This window comes from Phyllostomus hastatus, unplaced genomic scaffold (genome assembly GCF_019186645.2).
Source record: "Phyllostomus hastatus isolate PE091 unplaced genomic scaffold, TTU_PhHast_1.1 phas_scaffold_442, whole genome shotgun sequence".
NCBI lineage: Eukaryota > Metazoa > Chordata > Mammalia > Chiroptera > Phyllostomidae > Phyllostomus > Phyllostomus hastatus.
In genome coordinates this window covers 3620625-3631154 of record NW_025334030.1, presented here as the reverse complement: position 1 = coordinate 3631154, position 10530 = coordinate 3620625, and positions in this window count along the sequence as shown.

Here is a 10530-nt window from a genome sequence, read left to right as displayed (position 1 = left end):
TACAGATCAGTCTATGGAAGGTGGAATTTATCCTGTTTAGTAGTGACGGGGAACGTTGAGACTTTTAATCTGAGTGATACGACCAGATCTGTGTTTTAAGCAGACTATTCAGGCAGTTTGAAAAGTGTAGGAATAGGAGGTGGGAAGACCCATCAAAGAAGGGAAGGGACTCTGCAATAGATACAAGAAAGACACTAGAGACTGAGAAGAGGGAAGGCAGAGTGGTCCACAGTGTCCTATGTAGGAGGGTCAAGTAGAACAAGACATGCAGACCTTACCACCCTAAAAGCCGAGGGTAAATCCGAGTAAAAATTAGCTGACCCTCCAGAGTCCACCAAAAAGCAGAGGGTTTGGGAGCCAGTGAGAACCTAAAGTTTACTGAGAAGGAACTGGGTTCAGGTCTTGGGCCACATCGCTGTACGGCCTTGTTCAAAAATACTTAAATTTTCTAACCCCAAAATGAGGATAAAGATAATGCCAGCTTCATAGGGCTGTTGCAAGGATGGAATGGCTTCCTGCAGTTATGTCACTTTACACGGTGATTGGCATGTGCTGGCACTCCATGCAAATGGTAGCTTTATGGTTCCCTCACACACACACAAAACAGAGCTGCCGTCTCCCACTTGCTGTTAATAGGAATCAAAGAATAAATGAGATAGGTGAATTATATTTGCACTTAAAGCTAAAGGCAAATGTTTCTTAAGAGGTCAAGCATTCCTCACCCTGAACTCTCCTTCTAGGAATATACCCAAGAGAATGAAAACATGTACACATGAAAACCTGTAGCCAGATGTCGGCAGCATTTGTTCACACTCACCAACGCCAAAAAGTGGAAACAATTCATTGGCTGTGATCTGTCCATACTCTGACATATTACTCAGCCATAAGAAGGAATGAAGCTCAGACACACACTACAATGTGGGTGAACCTTGGAAATGTGACGCTTAGTGAAAGAAGCCAGGCACATAAGACCACGCACGTATCGTATAATTGTATTGATATGAAATGTTCAGAATAGACAGACCTACAGAGACAGAAAGATGAGTCACTGCCTAGGACTGGGGCAAATGGCGGGGGGGGACGGTGACTGCTAATGAGTAAGGGGTTTTCTTTTAGGGGTGATGAAAATGTTCTAAAATAGATTGTCATGATGTTGGCACAACTCTGTGAATATTAAAAGCCTTGAACTATACACTTAAATGGGTAAATGTGAATTATACCTTAAGCAGTTGCCAAAAATATAAAAATAGGGAGAGACTATAGCATAAGCAACTTGGAAGAGTTCAGACAGATAATGAAGCAACAGATTTAAGGCAGGCATCTCTGTGCAGAGCTGGGTTGGTCTGATCTGTCTTGTTTGCTGTGAGAAGGTTCACGGGGCATGTGGAGACCAGGAGCCCACGACTGTGCCGGGAGGTGTCATTGGCAGTCTTGCAGTGCAGCTGCTTGTTTCACCTCTTCCTGGGGAATGTTGGCTTTCGGCAGACACCTGCCCTCCGCATGAACATGCACACACAGCTCCTTCCATGTCACCTGCTCCTTCCTGGCCTCCATGACTCACACCTGTGCTACAGAGCCAGCTGCCCTTTATTTTTAGTACAGATTTTACCATAACTGGAGCAGCTGCAGCACTTTTGACCCAGCATGCCTTCAGTGACAGGTTTCTTTGTACCTGGTGGCCCCTGCCACCAGTGCATTCTTATGCTTCAGGATGAACGCTGGTTGCCTTCAATGGGGCCCGCCCATGGGGTTCCTGATAGCTGTTTGCCTCCCAGATTGTGCTGAAAACAGCCCAAAGATGGGGAAAGAGGGCCCTCTTCCATCTTCTCTGCAACCAGTGCCATCTGCTGGCAAAAGGATGGCGCGAGAGACACGATGAATTCTTCTGTCTGCCTTCCCTATTTGGTGCCTGCATTACAGAGTGCTGGGGTTAACATTTATCCCTCTAGTTTAGTTCTCTTAGGCTAGAGTTAAAATTAGGCCTTATTCCTACATTGAAACCTATAAGGAAAAGGGCATGTATTTCAAGTATTGAGCTTGATGCATTTTCACAAACCTCACTTGTTAGTACAACCAGCACCAGGTTAACAAGATAGAGTGTGACCACCCCCCACCCCCACCCAAGCAGCCTCCTCTGTACCCCTCCCACTCACTGTCCTCCCACAAGGAGTCACCTGACCTGCTACTAAGAGTAGATTTTTTCCCCCCTGTTTTTGTATCTTCTGTTACAAGTTGGAGCCAGTTGGAGCATATGGTGTGCAGCTTTTGTAATGCAACACTGGAGGTGACTAAAGGGGCTCTGTCCTTTGGAGCAGAGCCTGAACATCATGAAGGGTACCTGTCTCCTCCCATAATCCTCTGCCTCCTCCTCAGCCCCCTCCTTTTATCAAGCTGATTTATCATTGGCTTGAAAGCCTCAAATGAAATCATGTAACCATTTTGGAAGTTGCAGTTAACATCCCTGAGCACTTTTTGCTAGGCTCCAGTATAAGCAGTTTAGACACATACCTCTCTTGATTCCCACTAGGAGCCTATGCACTTTACGTAGTAAAGCTTAATGGAAGGTGTAGCATGCATAGAGTTGCAAAGTCAGTGACTGGTAGACCCTTACTCTTGTGATCCTAGAGGGAGGGTCTCTCACTACCCAAGCTGCTTACCAAAGCCAGTAAGAGCCAGCACACACACGAGGTGAAAGGGGAAGCTCTCATGCTCAGGCCGTTCTCTACAAAAATCTGTCTTTATGCCCAGCACAGAACAGGAAGGAAACCCACACCCCTGTGGAATCCACGTGGTTGGGTCACTGATTTGTTTGGATTGTTGCAAATTCCCAAACTGTTGATACAGAAAAGCACACTTATCAGAAGTGAACAACAGGATGCAGTTTCACTAAATGAACATGGCAGATTGCCCATTCATTCATTCATTCATTCATTCCCAGCAGCTCATGCCGCCTTCCAATCATGAGGCCAACCCAGAGTCCCCACGCTCCTGACTTCTAACAATAAAGGTTAGCTTTCTCCATTTTTGTACTTTTTATAAAAATGGATTCATACAGGATGAGTTCTTTTCAAAATGGCTTCTTTTGCTCAGTTTTAGATCTATGAAAGTCACCCATGTTGTGACACACGGTTGTCAGTATTCACTCTCATTGCAGTATGTTGATCCATTATGTGGCTATATCACAGTTTGTCTGTTTTACTGTTCATGGGCATCTGAGTAATTCCCACATGGGAACTTTTGGCCATTATGAATTGCTGTCACAGGCATCCTAGTTCATGGTGTGAGCATATTTCTGTTGGGTGCCCATCAAGGAGTGGAATGGCTGGGTTGTAGCACGTGCCTATGTTCAGCTTTGTGGACCCTGCCACGTCGTTTCATAAAAGTGCTTCTACCAATTCACACTCCACCAGAGCATTTGAATGTTCTTCTGGTCACATCCTAACCAACATTTGGTATGCCAGACCTTCAAATGTTAATGTTAAATGATTCTAAATAGAAACATAAATTATTTCACTGTTAAGATCTCTTATGTAATATTTCTATCATTATATGGCTCATGAGAATTGACAGCTCCTTTGCACCTGTTATCCATTTAGCAAATGTTTACTGAGCTCCTTCCTATGTAGTGGGCTCTGTGGTCTGGTGCTAAAGAGACAGAGAAGAAAATGAAAGATCTTAGTCCTGAAGGAGCTCTAAGAACGCTCTCTCCTCAGCTTTCAGCTCAGATGTCCCTCCACAGACAGCTGAGCACCTGCCGCCATTACCTTTTTGCCTGCTTTGTTTTTTTCATAACACTTACTATCATTTAAAATATTGGCTTAGCCAAAGAGTCTGTTTAATTTTTTTCTGTAAAATAAAAGGCACATTTTTCATTTTCAACAATAACCTTATTGATTTGGCTATTTTGAGTATGTTGGCTATATCCCACTATTGGCTTCTAGTGGGCAGAGGCCAGAGGTGCTACTAAACATCTTCCAATGCATAAGACAGCCCCACAGCTGTGAAGAATTATTTGGCCAAAATGTTAGTAGTACCAAGAAACTTTGCAAACCACTTTTGACATGTTCAATCCGTCACTGCACCTTCTCCATACACTGCACAACATTTTTTTTTGGCATTTCAGTTGTGTTTTTACCTTTCTTCAAATAATAAAGCATAATATGCCAAAATGTTGCTCATATTTTTCCATCTTCAGTATTAATAAAATGGCTACACAAAAATTCACCAATTTGGTAAGTTTTTTTAAATGCACTCTGAGATGACAGCTGTCACAATACAATGTAACAAAATTGTTTCAAATGAAGCTAAAGACAACTAAGCACTACTAGAGCCATTGTACAGAAAAAACTAAACAAACTTTTTTGGCCAACCCAATACTTTATTTATTTGTTTAATCATTTAATGTCTTCATGAGGGCAGGACTCTTATCTGTTTGGTGTTCTCTAGCCCCCAGAACAGTTTTCTGGTATATAGTCAACGTTCAGTAAATACTTGCTGAGTGAACAAATGATTGAATAAGTGATAGGCAGGATGAGAGCTGAGATGTTAAATTAAGTCCTGGCCATGCCACTTCTTAGCAAAGTGTGACCTTCAGGAAATTACTTGTTTTCTGATCTTTATTTCCTCATCTATAAAACAATAGTAACAGTGCTTGAACTAGCAGAAGAGAGAACTAGTGGGCTTGAAGCTAGATTGAAGAGATTATGCAATCCACAAAACAGAGAGAAAATAGAATGAAGAAAAATAAACAGAGCCTCAGAGAAATGTAGGACACCTTTAAGTATACCAACATATGTGTAATAGGAGTGTCAGAAGGAGAGGAGAAAAAGAAAGGAACAGAAGAAATATTTAAAGAAATATGCCTGGAAAAAACAGGCATTAATGCCTGACTCATTAATGCCTGATTAATGACCCATTAATCAACACATCTAAGAATCTCAACAAATTCCAAGGAGGAAAAATACAGAGATCAGCACCCAGTTACATCATAGTTAAGAGACAAGGCAAAAAAATCTTGAAAGGAGAAAGAGAAAAATAGTTCCTTGATACCAGTAGACAGTCTGTTCAGAGTACTGGGTCTCCCTCCTCAGCCAAGATGGAAGCAGGAGGAGGTTCTTACACTGAATGTGTGGACAGCTAGCAAGGTAATTGGATAGAAGAAGAAAAGCCCTTTCCCATCCTCCCTTACCAGATTAGGGGTAGGATCAGGGGAAGAAAAGCACGTGTACCATAGAAGTCAAAATGGTACAGAGGAGGTGCTAGACCAAAGGCCTATCAGTCTAGCCTGGAGAAAGAAGGGATTGGTTGGGAGGTGGACCCACCTAAAGCATGTGAAAGTTTGGGAAGTTGATTGGCTATTTTTAAGAGAGCACCTAGTCCATCCCTCACCCAAGCTAATATAATCCCAGGGAAACAAAGAAGCAGCCCTCTTTCTTGCTCTTACACACTCTGGCTCATGACCTATACTCACACTGTGCACTTGCCTATTCTTTCCATGGGTCACGTGGCCTTAGCAGCCACGTGGCCCGTGGCCTCTAGTGGGGAGTCTCTCTCTTGCCCACCTGGTGATGAGCTCGTTTGTGTTTGTGCACTCTCTCTCATGGGAGTACGCAGCCTGGCAGCCCCAGCAGCCACATGGCCCATGGCCATGCGGGCTCCATGCACAGGCTCCCGGAGGGAGCGTGAAGTGGACAGCAGCTGGGAACAAGCTAAGCTACCTGGATGGGGACTGACGACTGCTTAGCAGCTAACTGCAGGCCTAAACGAGTGTAATTTAAAATAGAACAGGAACTCTGGACACTGCCTTTTGACTTGGTTTTGTGGAGGAGATGAGCTTTGAAACAGGAGTGCAGCATTCTCCCAGATAGTGCAGCACCTGAACACAACATCTTTCCTTTTATTCCAGCATCTGCCTCACAGGTCTGGTTTTTGCTCACAAGTTTGGCGACAGGCAATCAAACTTCCATTTTGCGGGGGAGGGGTTTGGTCCCATTACATCATCACTACAAGAGAACCTCAAGTATTACTCATAACTAATTTATCACTAGAAACAATGGAGCCTAGAAGGCAGTGGGGTAATGTACTGTGTTCATGTAGCTAAAGCAAAAATAAGGGTAATCCCTGCCTAGCGGTATTATTGTTTGGATTAAAGAAACCGTAAATTCAGTGTCGGACCACAGTGGTTCCATGAACATATTATTAAGGATCATATAGTGTATCTTCAGATTATCTTTAAGTTCTTTTGTGTTATTTAATCCACCCTATGTGAGTCAACAGGGGCAGCTCAGTGCTGTTATGGCAGAAGGTAAAAAGCCTTCCCATACTCATCCAGAGGTTTAGCCAAAAGAAGTGTATATATCTACTTGTGGTTCTTCCTACGAAAAAGGCTGTCTACAAATGACTCTGTTTTATTCATTCAGTCATTTAGTGTTCATTAAACACCTATGATGTGTTAGGAGCTATTGCTTGGTGGAGAGAAGATATCATCTCCCTCACGGGGTCACAGAGTAGTTAGAGCTAACGGCGCTAATCAAATAGTCACATAAATGATGATGAGAAGCATGCAAAGGAAAGACATGAGAAATACTAAGATCCCAGAGTAGGTGGCCTTTACCATAACCCAGGATGTGGGGAACGCATTGCTTGGAAAGTGATGGCTATGCTGAGGTCTGAAAGATAAGTGGGAGCTTTCTTTCTCAAGTGATATGGAAGGAAAAACTGTTTCAGCCAGGGAGCTATCATGCGCCAAGGGCCTGTAGCAGGAGGGAATAAAACAAGGACAAGGGGACTAAAAGAAAGTTAATTTGAACATTTTATGTCTGGTAAGTTATTAATATCCAGAATATATAAAGAATTTGTACAATTCAACAACTACAAATAAACAACCTGATTTAAAAATAGACAAAAGACTGAAGAAAGTATACAAATGGCCAATAAGCATATGAAAAGATGCTCAACATCACTAATCAGTAGGGAAATGCAACTCAAAACCACCATTAGGGTGGCTGTTATCAGGAAAACAGAAAATGGGACATTCTGATGAGGATGTGGAGGAATTGGGACCCTTGTGCATTGTTTGTGGAAATGGAAACTAATGCAACCACCTGGAAACAGTATGGCAGTTCCTCAAAAACTTAATCATAGAATTGCCATATGATTCACAAATCCATTTCTGGGTTAGAGAATTGAAAGCAGGGAATTGAATAAGTATTTGTACTCCCATGTTGATAACATCATTATTCATAATACCCAAAATATGGATCAACCCAACTGTCCATCATCCATTGGCAGATGAGTGGATAAGCAAAATGCAGTACTGTATACACATTCAAGGGAATATGATTCAGCCTTAAAAAGTAAGGAAATTTTGGACTTCCAGCCAAGATGGAGGTGTAGGTAGATATGCTTTGCTTTCTCACACAACCAAAAGAAGGACAACCACCAATTTTAAAACAAACAAACAAACAAACAAAACCCAACCACAAATTCCAGAAAATCGAACTGTATGGAAGTCTGGCAACCAAGGAATTAAAGAAGAAATATTCATCCAGACTGGTAGTGGGGGTGGAGATGACACATGGCAAGGCAGCTGACCATGTGGGCAAGGTGGCAGCTGGCAGACCAGGTGGTCCCACATTCGTGTGTGGATAAGCCAGGAGGAGGAACAACTGAGGAACAAGACAGACCACTCAACCCAGGGGTCCAGCATGGGAAAAGAAAGCCTCAAAATCACTGCTGGTAAAAATCTGTGGGGGTTGTGCTGGTGGGAGAAACCCTCAGCCTCACAGGAAAGTTCTTTGGAGAATGCACAGAGCTCTAGAACGTACACAAACCCATCCACATAAAAATCAGCACCAGAAGGATGGAATTCGCTTGTGGGTAGCAGGGGAAATGACTGAAAGTGGGGCGGGGCAAGAGCTGAGCAAGTGGCAATGTTCCCTCTCTGACCCCTCCCCCACGTATAGCATCACAACAGCAGTGAAGTGGGTTGCCTCGCCCTGGTGAACGCCTAAGGCTCTGCCCCTTACTATATAACAGGCACACTGAGACAAAAATATGTGGCCCAGATGAAAGAACAGATCAAAACTCCAGAAAAATAACTAAATGATGAAGAGATAGCCAACCTATCAGATGCAGAGTTCAAAACACTGATAATCAGGATGCCCAGAGGAATGACTGAGTACAGTCACAAAATAAAGGAAGAAATGAAGGCTATACCAAGTGAAATAAAGAAAAATATACAGGGAACCAACAGTGAAGGGAAGGAAACTGGGACTCAAATCAACAATTTGGAGCAGAAGGAAGAAACAAACCTCTGGGACAACTTTAAACATTCCAATACCTGAATCATAGTGGTGCCAGAAGAAGAGAAAGCAAGAAATTGAAAACTTATTTGAAAAAATAATGAAGGAAAACTTCCCCAATGTGGTGAAGGAAATAGACTTCTAGGAAATCCAGGAAGCTCAGAGAGTCCCAAAGAAATGGGACCCAAGGAAGTATAAACCAAGACACATCATAATTAAATTACCCAATACTAAAGATAAATAGAAATCTTAAAAGCAGCATGAGAAAAGGAGAGAGTTACCTACAAAGGAATTCCCATAAGACTATCAGCTGATTTCTCAAAAGAAACCTTACAGGCAAGAAGGGGCTGGAAAGAAGTATTCAAAGTCATGAAAAATAAGGACCAATATCCAAGGTTACTCTATCCAGCAAAGCTATCATTTAGAATGGAAGGGCAGATAAAGTGCTTTCCAGAAAAGGTCAAGGTAAAGGAATTCTTCATCACCAAGCCCCTATTACATGAAATGTTAAAGGGACTTATCTAAGAAAAAGAAGATGATCAAAATTATGAATAATAAAATGACAACAAACTCACAACTATCAACAACTGAACCTAAAAAACAAAAACAAAGTAAACAAACAACTAGAACAGGAACAGAATCACAGAAATGGAGACCACATGGAGGGTTATCAGCAGGGAAGGGAAGGGGAGAATGAAGGGGAAAGGTACAGGGAATAAGTAGGTAGCATAAATGGTAGGTAGAAAATAGACAGGGGAAGGTTAAGACTAGTATAGGAAATGGAGAAGCCAAAGAACTTATATGTATGACCCATGGACATGAACTAAGGGGGGGCGCAGGGAATGCTGGTGGGAGGGAGGTGTGCTGGGCAGAGGAGGATAAAGGGGAGAAAAAATGGGACAACTGTAGTAGCATAATGAATAAAATATACTTAAAATTTTTTTAAAAAGTAAGGAAATTATGACATTCTACAACATGGATTAACCTTGAGGCCATTATGCTAATGGAGATTAGCCAGTCACAAGAAGAGAAATACTGTATGATCCCACTTATATGAGGTACCTAAGTAAGTAGTCAAAGTCATAGAAAGAGAAAGTAGAAGGGTGGTTGACAGCAGCCAAGGGAGGATTGGGGATTTGGTCGGAGAATTGAAACAGCTGCTGTGAGTTGGAGTTGAGATCAAAGAGGCAAGAGGTGGACCGAGCCAAGCAGACAACAGACCACGTCAAGTGGTTTGGTCTTTGTCCTAGGCAAGGGACGCCAGGCTGGTAGTGGACAAGAGAGGAGTGGGTGAAATTGGGAGATATTTAGAAGGAAAAGTCAATAGGGCCTAATGAGACATGTGATGTGAGTGACTGGGGGGAGGAAGATTGCCCCAGATTCTTGGGCATCTTTAAGAGGCTCTGAAAACCTTGTGCAAGGTCTTGTTAAGGAAGCTGAACAGTGCCCTCTCTGGGTCTCAGTGTAAATGTAAACTAATATTTTATGCCCCCCCAGGAAGAAATTTGGGCACCTATAGCCCTTTCTCCCAGCTGGACATACCCTCTTTGGTGGGTGGGCATCAGGGGACACAGTGAGTATAGGCTTTGATAGACTATAACCTAGACACACACTGACCTTCACCACTGAGCTCTGTTTGTGTTTTCCTGACTGTGACATTTAGCCAGCCTTACAAATGGGCACTTTGGACCAGTTGGGAGTGCTTGGTTGCAAGCAACAGAAACTCACTCTGGTTACCTGAGCAGAGAAGGATTCGATTGGAAGGTCAGGTTGCTCACAGAATTATGTTCCTTGGTTAAGGAACCCAAGGTAGGAACCAGGAAGCTGGACCTGGGCCTGGGGTGACTAGACAGCCTGCTTGGGAAGTTTAGTGAGCCACTGCCCAGTGATGCAGCCACTGGACCCTCGATGCCAGTGTGGGCATTCTGAAAACTCCCTTCCCTTTCTACCTGCCTTTCATACTGTGAAATAAGGGCTGTTAATCCCGTTACAGAGTGAGGAAGCTGAGGCTCAGGGAGTAAGTAGCTTGTCTGTGACCAGGTATCTTCCCTAACATGGTAAGTGGCTGAGTCACTGAAGTTCCACCCACCACCTCCAGACTGATGGCCCCACAAGTTCCAGAAGGTTAGTCCAGGGCTAATTCACATTTAAAGAGACTTTTTAAAAAGTATTTATCCTGAAATTCAGAACCAGGGACAGCAGTTGCCTTGTTGATTTTTCACACCTA